Source organism: Bubalus kerabau, chromosome 9, assembly GCF_029407905.1.
Source record: "Bubalus kerabau isolate K-KA32 ecotype Philippines breed swamp buffalo chromosome 9, PCC_UOA_SB_1v2, whole genome shotgun sequence".
In the NCBI taxonomy this organism is placed as follows: Eukaryota; Metazoa; Chordata; class Mammalia; order Artiodactyla; family Bovidae; genus Bubalus; species Bubalus kerabau.
In genome coordinates, this window is record NC_073632.1 from 64,029,666 (window position 1) to 64,041,562 (window position 11,897).

At 36.1% G+C, this 11,897-nt stretch overlaps 1 long non-coding RNA gene across 2 annotated transcripts in view; it reads right to left on the minus strand.

The window, feature by feature from the left end:
• The window catches only part of LOC129660032 (uncharacterized), a 32,302-nt gene extending 20,805 nt beyond the window's left edge, over positions 1 to 11,497 (minus strand). The window contains exons 1-3 of one of the 2 annotated variants that reach the window (XR_008718319.1): positions 11,162 to 11,497; positions 10,809 to 10,881; positions 4,539 to 4,744 (exon numbers count right to left, since the gene is read on the minus strand). This is a non-coding gene — a long non-coding RNA (uncharacterized LOC129660032). Of the gene's footprint in view, positions 1 to 4,538; positions 4,745 to 10,808; positions 10,882 to 11,161 lie in introns of those variants that run through there. The other variant, XR_008718318.1, reaches the window with a different exon arrangement.
• Between the last annotated feature and the right edge of the window lie 400 nt (positions 11,498 to 11,897).

Below are 11,897 nucleotides of genomic sequence, written 5' to 3' on the forward strand. Positions count from 1 at the left end.
AATTTTATTTTATTTTTTATTTTTTTTTTTTAATTTTATTTTATTTTTAAACTTTACATAACTGTATTAGTTAACACATGTATACCTGTGGCGGATTCATTTTGATATTTGGCAAAACTAATTTTATTTTATTTTTAAACTTTACATAATTGTATTAGTTTTGCCAAATATCAAAATGAATCCAGTAGAAACCCAGCTTACATAATTAAAGCTCATGTATAGAACTGTTCCTGTCTATAAATCATGTTACTGTGGCAATCATTATTTTAGTTTACACCAATATTATTTTGATATTTTTCTGACTTACTATAACTATTGGAATTACCATTAAAACATCTCTTCTACTTCTAGGGTGGCTCACTCCTCTTTTCTAAAAATGATCTCTTTATCTGAAAATATCAATGCATTCCATAGAGTTGCTAAGAATTTGCAATGTGTTGGGAGTGTGAATACCTCCCTTGAGATGTTTTTTATATGGAATTTATTTTTGTACATTGATAGCCTTTTACTGAGAGCTGGTTAGGTTACTTTTTTTTTTTTTTTTTGGTTTTAACTGCATGGCAAAATACACTTTTGCAAAGCCTTAAAAATAGCAAGATGAAATACAAATACAAGTTTACCATGCTAGACAGAGAAACAGACTATGTAGATGAATACCATTTAGCATTAAGTGACTTTCTAGTGATCATGTATGGATGTGAGAGTTGGACTATAAAGAAAGCTGAGCACAGAAGAATTGATGCTTTTGAACTGTGGTGTTGGAGAAGACGCTTGAGAGTCCCTTGGACTGCAAGGAGATCCAAACAGTCCATCCTAAAGGAGATCAGTCCTGAGTGTTCGTTGGAAGGACTGATGTTGAAGCTGAAACTCTAATACTTTGGCCACCTGATGCGAAGAGCTGACTCATTTGAAAAGACCCTGATGCTGGGAAAGATTGAGGGCAGGAGGAGATGGGATGACAGAGGATGAGATGGTTGGATGGCATCACCGACTCAATGGACATGGGTTTGGGTGGACTCCAGGAGTTGGTGATGGACAGGGAAGCCTGGCCTGCTGAGGTTCTTGAGGTCGCAAAGAGTGGGACCCAACTGAGCTACTGAACTGAACTGAATGACACTAAGCTTCAGTGTACTGTTCACAGAGAGCTGGATGACAATTCAGACTTTTATGCTGCTGCTGCTGCTAAGTCGCTTCAGTCCTGTCCGACTCTGTGCAACCACATAAATGGCAGCCCACCAGGCTCCTCTGTCCCTGGGATTCTCCAGGCAAGAATACTGGAGTGGGTTGCCATTTCCTTCTCTAATGCATGAAACTCCAATATTTTGGCCACCTCATGCGAAGAGTTGACTCATTGGAAAAGACCCTGATGCTGGGAGGGATTGGAGGCAGGAGGAGAAGGGGACGACAGAGGATGAGATGGCTGGATGGCATCACCAACTCGATGGACATGAGTTTGAGTGAACTCTGGGAGTTGGTGATGGACAGGGAAGCCTGGCATGCTGTGGTTCTTGGGGTCGCAAAGAGTCGGACATGACTGAGTGACCGAACTGAACTGAACTGAATGCATGAAAGTGGAAAGTGAAAAGTGAAATTGAAGGTGCTCAGTGGTGTCCGACTCTTCGAAATTCCATGGACTGCAGCCCACAAGGCTCCTCCATCCATGGGATTTTCCAGGCAAGAGTACTGGAATGGATTGCCATTGCCTTCTCCTCAGACTGTTATACAGATGCTTAACTCAATGATATGCATTGTAATACTTAAGACGCCATCTGACTTCCACCGATCAGTATGCCACATCAATAAAGACATGATGCAGGGGATTGCAAGTCACAATTGGTTTCTTTTTCCTATTCTTCACTTTCTGACAATCTTAACTTCGACTCATTCATTATGGCAAATGCATTTCTAGTAATTTGGACCTTGACATTTCACATGAGTAGGGAAATGCTTAACTTTTTAGGGTTAGTTTGAACAGCTTAAATTCTTTGGATGTTTTAATAATTTTTAAAAAGTAGGAAATAGTTTTATTTTGTAGCTCAAATTGTCTTTGAGTGTCCACCAAAGAATCACTAGGAGTAACCTTTGCCTACATTGAAGTAGACGCAGCCTACATTGATTGCAGCCTTCAAACCTATCTCCACATGGGTCTTGGAAACACTGTACAGCAGTACATATTTCCAAACAAAGTGGAAAGAACATCTGCTGAAGGGTGTATGTAATTTTCCAGTCAATTTGTTCTGTCAAAAAGATAAAGCATTTCATTCCTTTGAAGAAAACAGTAGCACTTGGCGGAGTGGGGGGTGGAGCTTAAAATTGTACAAACTGATGACAGTGTCTCTATATTTAAAATAATTTTTCTGTCACACAGGGGAATGCTAATTCTGCTTTAGTCTTTACTAAATTTCTCCTAATTCTACTATGAGTATTTCTGATACAGAAGTACATTTTTTCAAGAACCTATATGAGTTGCTGATACTTCAAAATTGCTTGGTAAGGCAAATTAAAGATATTAACTGAGTTTATGCAAAATTGTTACTGTAGACAGTGTCCATTTTATTAATGAGACAACAAAAAAAATTACACTTTTGAGTTAACTTAAAAGTATTTATGTTCTTATAAATGTTTTCCAAAAAGAAAACAATTATTGGGAATTGCTAAAACAATTATTAGGGAAATTATTAATGAATTAAAAATACATGATTTTATTTTTATATCTTTAAGCCTTCACAGATAACATAAAAATATTTTATAATTATCATAAATAATAGTAAGGAGGAGAAGTTGTGTTCACTGCCATGCTGTTTATCTGTTCTTCTTAACAAGCTTGTTACTCTTCCAGGGTAGAGGAGCGGGAAAGATGATAATGGATGGTTACTACTGGAATACATTTTTCCTCTTATTAACATAAAGACTTTATATAGAAGATTAAGAGAAGATAAGTATACACCCATGGACAACATTTACTAGAATCATTCCCCCTGTGGAAATTAACATCTTATTAAGAGACATCTAAAGAAGCATGGCATGTTTTACATTATATTGACCAGAATAGACTTAGAACTTATGAGTTATAGCTTTGCATTTTCTTAAAGTTTCATATTTATTTTAATAATGTATAAGATACAGTTTTCCAGTTATCTTGAAAATTACTCTCTTTTTTACTTTTTTAAAAATTTGTTTTTAATTGGATGATAATTGCGTTACAGTATTGTGTTGACTTCTGCCATACTACAATGTGAATCAGCCATAACTATACATACGTCCCCTCCTATTGAATCTCCCTCCCACCCAGTCGGATGTTAATGCTACTTGAGAAGTAATGGAATTTGAAGTGGCAATAAATATTAGAAAAATTAGAAATGTTTAATATTGTGACATTAGAATGTCACAAAACTATTTTGGAAACATTTCCAGTTTTCAAGCATATCTGCAATACTTATATAAAACTCAGGGCTTTTAGTTATGCATTAACTAATTTCCTGCTTCAAAAATATGTTTTATCTTTGTCAAGAATGATAGAACAAGTACTTACTGAAATTGACTAGAGTTGGGAAGAACTCAAAATTTTTACTGTGCAAGTCTTGCTCTATAATGACAGATACTATGTGCATTGAGATATGCCCTTCTTATGAAAATTAAAAATTCTAGGAAAGGGAGCATATTTATCAGCCTGTGGAGTGTTAATCAGATGAGATGAGTGGCAGGAAGGTGTGCCCTCTTGGGTGACTGATGCAAGCTGGGGTGGAACCCCTAATGCCCTTGCTAGTCATCTGGAAAAAATCACCAGTCAAAAACTGGCCTTTGCTGTGACACATGAACAATATCACACATCAAAGGCAAGGCACTGTAAGTATTTTCGGTAAACTAGGAAAGTGAAGTTACAGGGAGAACAAAGCTATTTAATCCCTCCATCAAAATATTCAGGACATAGTATTATTCATCACTTTCATGCTCCTGTTCCTCTAATTTGTCAAATCCATTCTCTTAATGCAGTGTTTCACAAACTTTAGTTAGTCATATATCAGCTTCATGATTCATGTCACATTTAAGCATTCCATATAGTTGTAAGTCATATTTTTGCTTAAATAAATAATAAAATAAAATTTACATCATTATTATAGATGACATTTCAGTATCATTTTGCACTAAAGCAAAGCAAATAATTTACATTTTCCTAATATCTTTATACATCATGAATTTAAGAATAGACTTGTTCAATATTTAGATTGTGAAGTAAACTCACAGGCCATACTTTGGAAGTCTTTACTCTTAGGCTCCAGTAAGGCAGAAGGACATTTTGTTTTTCCTGATCAATATTAAAACATGTTTCCTCAAACCCATTAACCTTATAATCTTAGGTGAGTTAAATTTACACTTATGTACAGGTACAATAATCCTATATGATAATGACAAGCATCAAAAGGAAGAGTTGCCTAACTATATTTAAACTAGGTGTTCCCTACACAACACACACATACACATAAACCCACGCTAATGTACATACACATATATACACATACATGTTCCGTGTGTGTGTGTGTTTAGTCGCTAAGTCGTGTTCAACTCTCGTCAACCCCACCAGGCTCCTCTCTCCATGAAATTTCTCAGGCAAGAAAACGAGTGGATTCCCATTTCCTTCTCCGGGGATCTTCTAAATCCAAGATTCAAATCTGAGTCTCTTTCACTGGCAGGAAGATTCTTTACTGCTGAGCCACCAGAGGGCTTCCCCAACATACATACATTCCTAAACAGAAATGGCACAAATGTGAACCGGACATCGGAGCCTACTCTCCAGTCGCTCTCATTCCTCACCACTTGCCAAGACTCATTTGTGGCACCACATCTTTTCTTACTTTGAATCTCTCCACCTAAATCTTCCCATCTACAGGTAGAACTGTTCCTAGCTAAATTCAAGGCTCATTTTCAGATCTTTATTCAATTTATTTCTTCCTTTATTACCATAGAAAACTCCTTGCTAAAATATAAGGCAGTCTTGTTCCAGTGTTCCTTTTAGAATATGCAGTTTCAGTAGAGTTCATTGTATGATACCCAAGGCTGTATTTCCATCATATTCCTTAAGCAAGATCAGAATTCAGGAGAATGGGGAGGAAAAAGAGAAAGGGAGGAAACTGGAAAAAGCAATTAAATACCAGCCATAGAGGAGTAACATGAATGACTCTGCCTTAATATTAATAACATTTCTAATAATATTTAGCATTACAAAGTAGTTTATTTCATTAAGAGTAAAGAAAGAATTAGAAATAAGTAAGCATCCTAATTGGAGAAGGAAATGTCAACACATTTCAGTATTCTTGCTTGGGAAATCCCATGGAGAGAGGAGATGGTGGGCTACAGTCCATGGGGTCACAAAAGAGTTGGACATGCTTAGAGACTAAACAACAACAAAGCATACTAATAATCATTGCATACATGTATTGAATTGTGTGCTACTTATTGCCATAACAATTTTAAGCACTAATTTCCATAAGAACACCATGAATTTGGTTCTATAGTTATATCCATTTTGGGCTTCCCAGGTGGTTCAATGGGTAAAGAATCTACCTGCAGTGTAGGAGACAAAAGAAACACAAGTTTGATCCCTGGATCTGGAAGATCCCCTGGAGAAGGGCATGGCAACCCACTCCAGTATTCTTGCCTGGAGATTCCCATGGACAGAGAAGCCTGGCAGGCTATAGTCCATAGGGTTGCAGAGTAGGACATGATTAGAGCAACTGAGCACACATGGATGCATCAGTAGTAAATTATCAAATTTAGAGGAAGAATCTGTCCTCAGAGCCTGAGGTTTTGTTTTATACATTCCATAATTCATTAGCCAGAAATAAACATAAATATTTTCATCTTTTATATAAAATAAAAGTATATCTACATTAAGATCTTATAGAATTCAGACCATACAAGAATACTGTATGTTATATAAATTATTTTGCATATTATTTTTAACTTAAACATTTTATTATAAACATTTTTATAATGAATTGAATGTTTATTTTATGAAACAAATAGCATTCTGTAAGGATTTGTAGCAGAATTCCCCAGATTCTCTCAGATTATGGGGCTCTCAGTGTCTCAATATTTCCTTTACAGTACTTCTAACAAAAAATAGTTTTATTTGTTAAAAAGTGGGATAAACAGCTTAATAAGTGTTGATAGAGCAATAGCCTAATACCATTTGAAAAAAAAATGCACATGAAATAGAGGAAAACAGTTAATTGCGAAATAACTATCAGTTCAGTTGAGTTCAGTTCAGTTGCTCAGTCGCGTCTGACTCTTTGCGACCCCATGAACTGCAGCACCCCAGGCCTCCCTGTCCATCACCAACTCCCGGAGTTCACTCAAACTCATGTGCGTAGAGTCAGTGATGCCATCCAGCCATCTCATCCTCTGTCATCTCCTTCTCTTCCTGCCCCCAACCCCAACCAGCATCAGGGTCTTTTCCAATGAATCAACACTTTGCATGAGGTGGCCAAAATATTGGAGTTTCAGCTTCAACATCAGTCCTTCCAATGAACACCCAGGACTGATCTCCTTTAGAATGGACTGGTTGGATCTCCTTGCAGTCCAGGGGACTCTCAAGAGTCTTCTCCAACACCACAGTTCAAAAGCATCAATTCTTCGGTGCTCAGCTTTCTTCACAATCCAACTCTAGTATCCATATATGACCACTGGAAAAACCATAGCCTTGACTAGAGGGACGTTTGTTAGCAAAGTAATATCTCTGCTTTTTAATATGCTATCTAGGTTGGTCATAATATCTTTAATTTCATGGCTATAATCACCTGCAGTGATTTTGGAGCCCCAAAAAATAAAGTCTGACACTATTTCTACAGTTTCCCTATCTATTTCCCATGAAGTGATGGGATCGGATGCCATGATCTTCATTTTCTGAATGTTGAGCTTTAAGCCAACCTTTTCACACTCCTCTTCCACTTTCATCAAGAGACTTTTTAGTTCCTCTTTACTTTCTGCCATAAGGATGGTGTCATCTGCATAACTGAGGTTATTGATATTTCTCCTGGCAATCTTGATTCCAGCTTGTGCTTCTTCCAGCCCAGCATTTCTCAAGATGTAATCTACATATAAGTTAAATAAGTAGGGTGACTATATACAGCCTTGACATATTTCTTTTCCTACTTGGAACCAGTCTGTTGTTCCATGTCCAGTTCTAACTGTTGCTTCCTGACCTGCATGCAGGTTTCTCAAGAGGCAGGTCAGGTGGTCTGGTATTCCCATCTCTTTCATTTTCCACAGTTTATTGTGATCCACACAGTCAAAGGCTTTGGCATAGTCAATAAAACAGAAATAGATGTTTTTCTGGAACTCTCTTGCTTTTTCGATGATCCAACAGATATTGGCAATTTGATCTCTGGTTCCTCTGCCCTTTCTAAAACCAGCTTGAACATTTGTAAGTTCACAGTTTACATATTGCTGAAGCATGGCTTGGAGAATTTTGAGTATTACTTTACTAGCATGTGAGATGATTGTGTGGTAGTTTGAGCATTCTTTGGCATTTGCCTTTCGTTGGGATTAGAATGAAAACTGACCTTTTCCAATCCTATGGCCAATGCTCAGTTTTCCAAATTTGCTGGCATATTGAGTGCAACACTTTCACAGCATCATCTTTCAGGAATTTAAAGAGCTTAACTGGAATTCCATCACCTCCACTAGCTTTGTTCATAGTGATGCTTTCTAGGGCCCACTTGACTTCACATTACAGGATGTCTGGCTCTAGGTGAGTGATCACAGCATTGTGATTATCTGGGTCATGAAGATCTTTTTTGTACAGTTCTTCTATGCATTCTTGCCACCTGTTCTTAATATCTTCTGCTTCTGTTAGGTCCATACTATTTCTGTCCTTTATCAAGCCCATCTTTGCATGAAATGTTCCCTTGGTATCTCTAATATTCTTGAAGAGATCGCTAGTCTTGTTTTTTTTTTTTTTTTAATTTAAATTTATTTATTTTAATTAGAAGCTAATTACTTTCTAGTCTTTCCCATTCTGTTGTTTTCCTCTATTTCTCTGCACTGATCACTGAGGAAGGCTTTCTTATCTCTCCTTGCTATTCTTTGGAACTCTGCTTCAAATGGGAATATCTTTCCTTTTCTCCTTTGCTTTTCACTTCTCTTCTTTTCATAGCTATTTTTAAGGCCTCCTCAGAAAGCCATTTTTGCTTTTTTGCATTCCTTTTCCATGACAATGGTCTTGATCCCTGTCTCCCGTACCATGTCAGGAACCTCCATTCATAGTTCATCAGGCACTCTGTCTATCAGATTTAGTCCCTTAAATCTATTTCTCACTTCCACTGTATTCTATGTAACCTCAGCTCAGGGGGCTCAACTGAAACTGGTGGGTCAACTTGAAGATGACTTACTCTTTGGGCTAGAAACTTGATTCTAGCTTTAGCTTAGAGATTAGGAGGTTTGCTTAAAAGGAGACTGCAGTGGTCTGCCCTAAGAACCTTCACATGTGACTGCATGATGACTATATTACAAAAGACAGAAAACAAAAGTTTCTTAAAGAATACCCAGAACTGGCACATCATTATTTCCATAATATTCTGTTGGTCACAGAAGATACACGTGAAGTCTAGAGTCAGTGAGATGATGAATTACAGTGCACTTCTCAGAAGGGAGTGACAACTTTTTGGCCATCTTTAATCCACTATAGTTGGTAAGTAATGTATCAGGCAAACAATCCAGGCAATACCTTAGAGAGGAAAGTAAAAGCTTACTTGATTTAATATGGAGAGGATTGTGCATAAAAGTCTATTTTAATAGTAAGATTCTGAAAATAGTATAGAGTATTTGAGAGTCAGTGTTTAATTCTAGGTTTTCTGTGTTTGTACTCATCAGTGTAAATTTTTAATCCATTATCTGTTTTTGAAGAATTTTAGATTACCCCTTGTACTACTAAGGGTTCTCCAGAGAAATAGAGCCAGTAGGCATATATATATAATTATAGAAAATAAATGAAGAGAGTATTTATAAAGAATTAGCTCAAGCAATCATGGAGGCTGAGAAGTACCAAGATCTGCAGTCAGCAAGTTTGAGACCCAGGAGAACTAATGGTGTAGTACCTGTCTGAGTCTGTGTCCAAAGGCAGAGAAGGGCTCACTACTAGCCCAGTTCAAAGACAGGCAGAGAGAGTGAATTGTCCTTACTCAGACTTTTGTTCTGTGCAGACCTTCAACTAACTATATGAGGCCCACCCTCAATAGGGAGAACAATATGATTTACTCATGTCCACTGACTTAAATTTATTAAATACCCTCATGGACACACCCTAAATAATGTTTAGCGAAATATCTGGGCACCCCATGGTCTAATCAAGTTGACATAAAATTAACCATCATACCCATTTTTTTTTTCATAATTGAAAATTACAATGAATATTCTAATATAGGAATATTTATTCTTAGTCTTATTATTCCCTAGGAGCAATTCCAGGAGAGAAATTGTTCTGTCCTAGAATCTAAAAACTTAAATGTTTTCTACATGTTGTCATGTTATCTCTAGCAATGTGAGTGCCAGTTCCTTCACATAATCACCAATATCTGGATTTTTCCCTTTTACTATTTAATCTTCATTCCCCCTGTCGAATGATCTATGGGTATTAATACTTGGGATAAATAACTTGAGATATTTAAAGAAAAAATATGATTTCTGGAAAACACTTAAGCCAATATTTTACCGTGGAAAAATATACACCTTTGTTTATTGTTATAATAAGAACCATAAATACTACCAATTTCCAGTGGTTGAGTTTTCCCCTTGTGGTCTAGTTGGCCTGTTTCTCTTTACTGCCCAAGTTTTGCTGTTGTTCTGTCAGTCTCTGACAAAGTTCCTTGTTCCACAGTTTTTACCTGTGTTAGTGGTTATTTTGTATCATTGGTTTTGTTAATACATTTGTAATGGATTTAAGAGTTAACTTTAAAGAAAACTTTTAACATCTTAATTTAATAAAGCTCTTCTTCCTTCATTTATGCTTTGTGAAGGTCTGTCTTATTTTGTTTTGTCTCATTTTGTTTTTGCAAATAGCATCTCTTCTTATTGAACGACTCTTAATGGAATCTTTGCTCTGAATTGTAGTCAACATTATCTCCTATATGTCAGTGACAGGCAGGGGTGCATTGTCTGCTCCCTTTGTTGGGGAAAGCAATTTCTCATCTCATTTCCAAGAAAGTTGACACTATATTGGGAAGTGACTTGATACTTCCGGTACCACATCGTTAAACAGCTTCCTGGCAGCAAAAGTTCAGGGATAATTGCATCTATCTAGTTCAAACTAAATTTTATCCAGACTTCATTTATTCTAAATGGCATGATTAAACTTGATATATACAAATTCACAAACATATTAGTCAAATCCATGTAGGTACTTTAGGTTTTATCTTAATTTTCAAGTACTAATATCTAACTTCAATCTCTTTGACTTAAAATTGACTCTATGACCTGAAATTTTTAAAAAGACAGTTAACCTGAGTTAACACTGACCATTGAAACCATGCCTTTGGTCTTTTTTATTTTACTAAGATATAAAATATTATGTAATTATGGCTGTATTTCACATAGTTTTGATACAGAAAAGCAATTATACATTCTCTTTGCAAATTCCCAGAGATTAGATTATAAAATAAGAATGATGGTATGACTCCCTGTTCACATCTCCACCCACATTTTGAGCTTCTTTTAATGATTACCTAACATAATTCCCACCAGACTCATTTTTTATGTTTTTATTTTCTTTCCTTCTAAATTTAAATGAAGCTATTATAATTGACTTTACATACCTGGGAAAGACACTTGTCTTCAAGATATCACTTTTCCCCTCTATTTTTAGTCAGCAATTTTTCTACCTGAAACCTTTTTAAAAATAAGCAAATAAATAAACTTGTCAAATTATATATACATCAAAGAGACCTAAATGAGGTATTATTTTCAAATATGTATCCCAAAGTTTTTTTCAACTAATTCTCCACTTATTCTAAGATTCAGTTAATTGAAGGAATACAAGCTTGTATTTAAATTCCAGGTGCTACAGAGCTCGAACAAATAATTTCCCAATTTGTATGGAAATACAAAAAACCTCGAATAGCCAAAGCGATCTTGAGAAAGAAGAATGGAACTGGAGGAATCAACCTACCTGACTTCAGGCTCTACTACAAAGCCACAGTTATCAAGACAGTATGGTACTGGCACAAAGACAGAAATATAGATCAATGGAACAAAATAGAAAGCCCAGAGATAAATCCACGCACATATGGACACCTTATCTTTGACAAAGGAGGCAAGAATATACAATGGATTAAAGACAATCTCTTTAACAAGTGCTGCTGGGAAATCTGGTCAACCACTTGTAAAAGAATGAAACTAGAACACTTTCTAACACCATACACAAAAATAAACTCAAAATGGATTAAAGATCTCAACGTAAGACCAGAAACTATAAAACTCCTAGAGGAGAACATAGGCAAAACACTCTCTGACATACATCATAGCAGGATCCTCTATGACCCATCTCCCAGAATATTGGATATAAAAGCAAAAATAAACAAATGGGACCTAATTAAACTTAAAAGCTTCTGCACATCAAAGGAAACTATTAGCAAGGTGAAAAGACAGCCTTCAGAATGGGAGAAGATAATAGCAAATGAAGCAACTGACAAACAACTAATCTCAAAAATATACAAGCAACTCCTACAGCTCAACTCCAGAAAAATAAATGACCCAATCAAAAAATGGGCCAAAGAACTAAATAGACATTTCTCCAAAGAAGATATACAGATGGCTAACAAACACATGAAAAGATGCTCAACATCACTCATTATCAGAGAAATGCAAATCAAAACCACTATGAGGTACCATTTCACGCCAGTCAG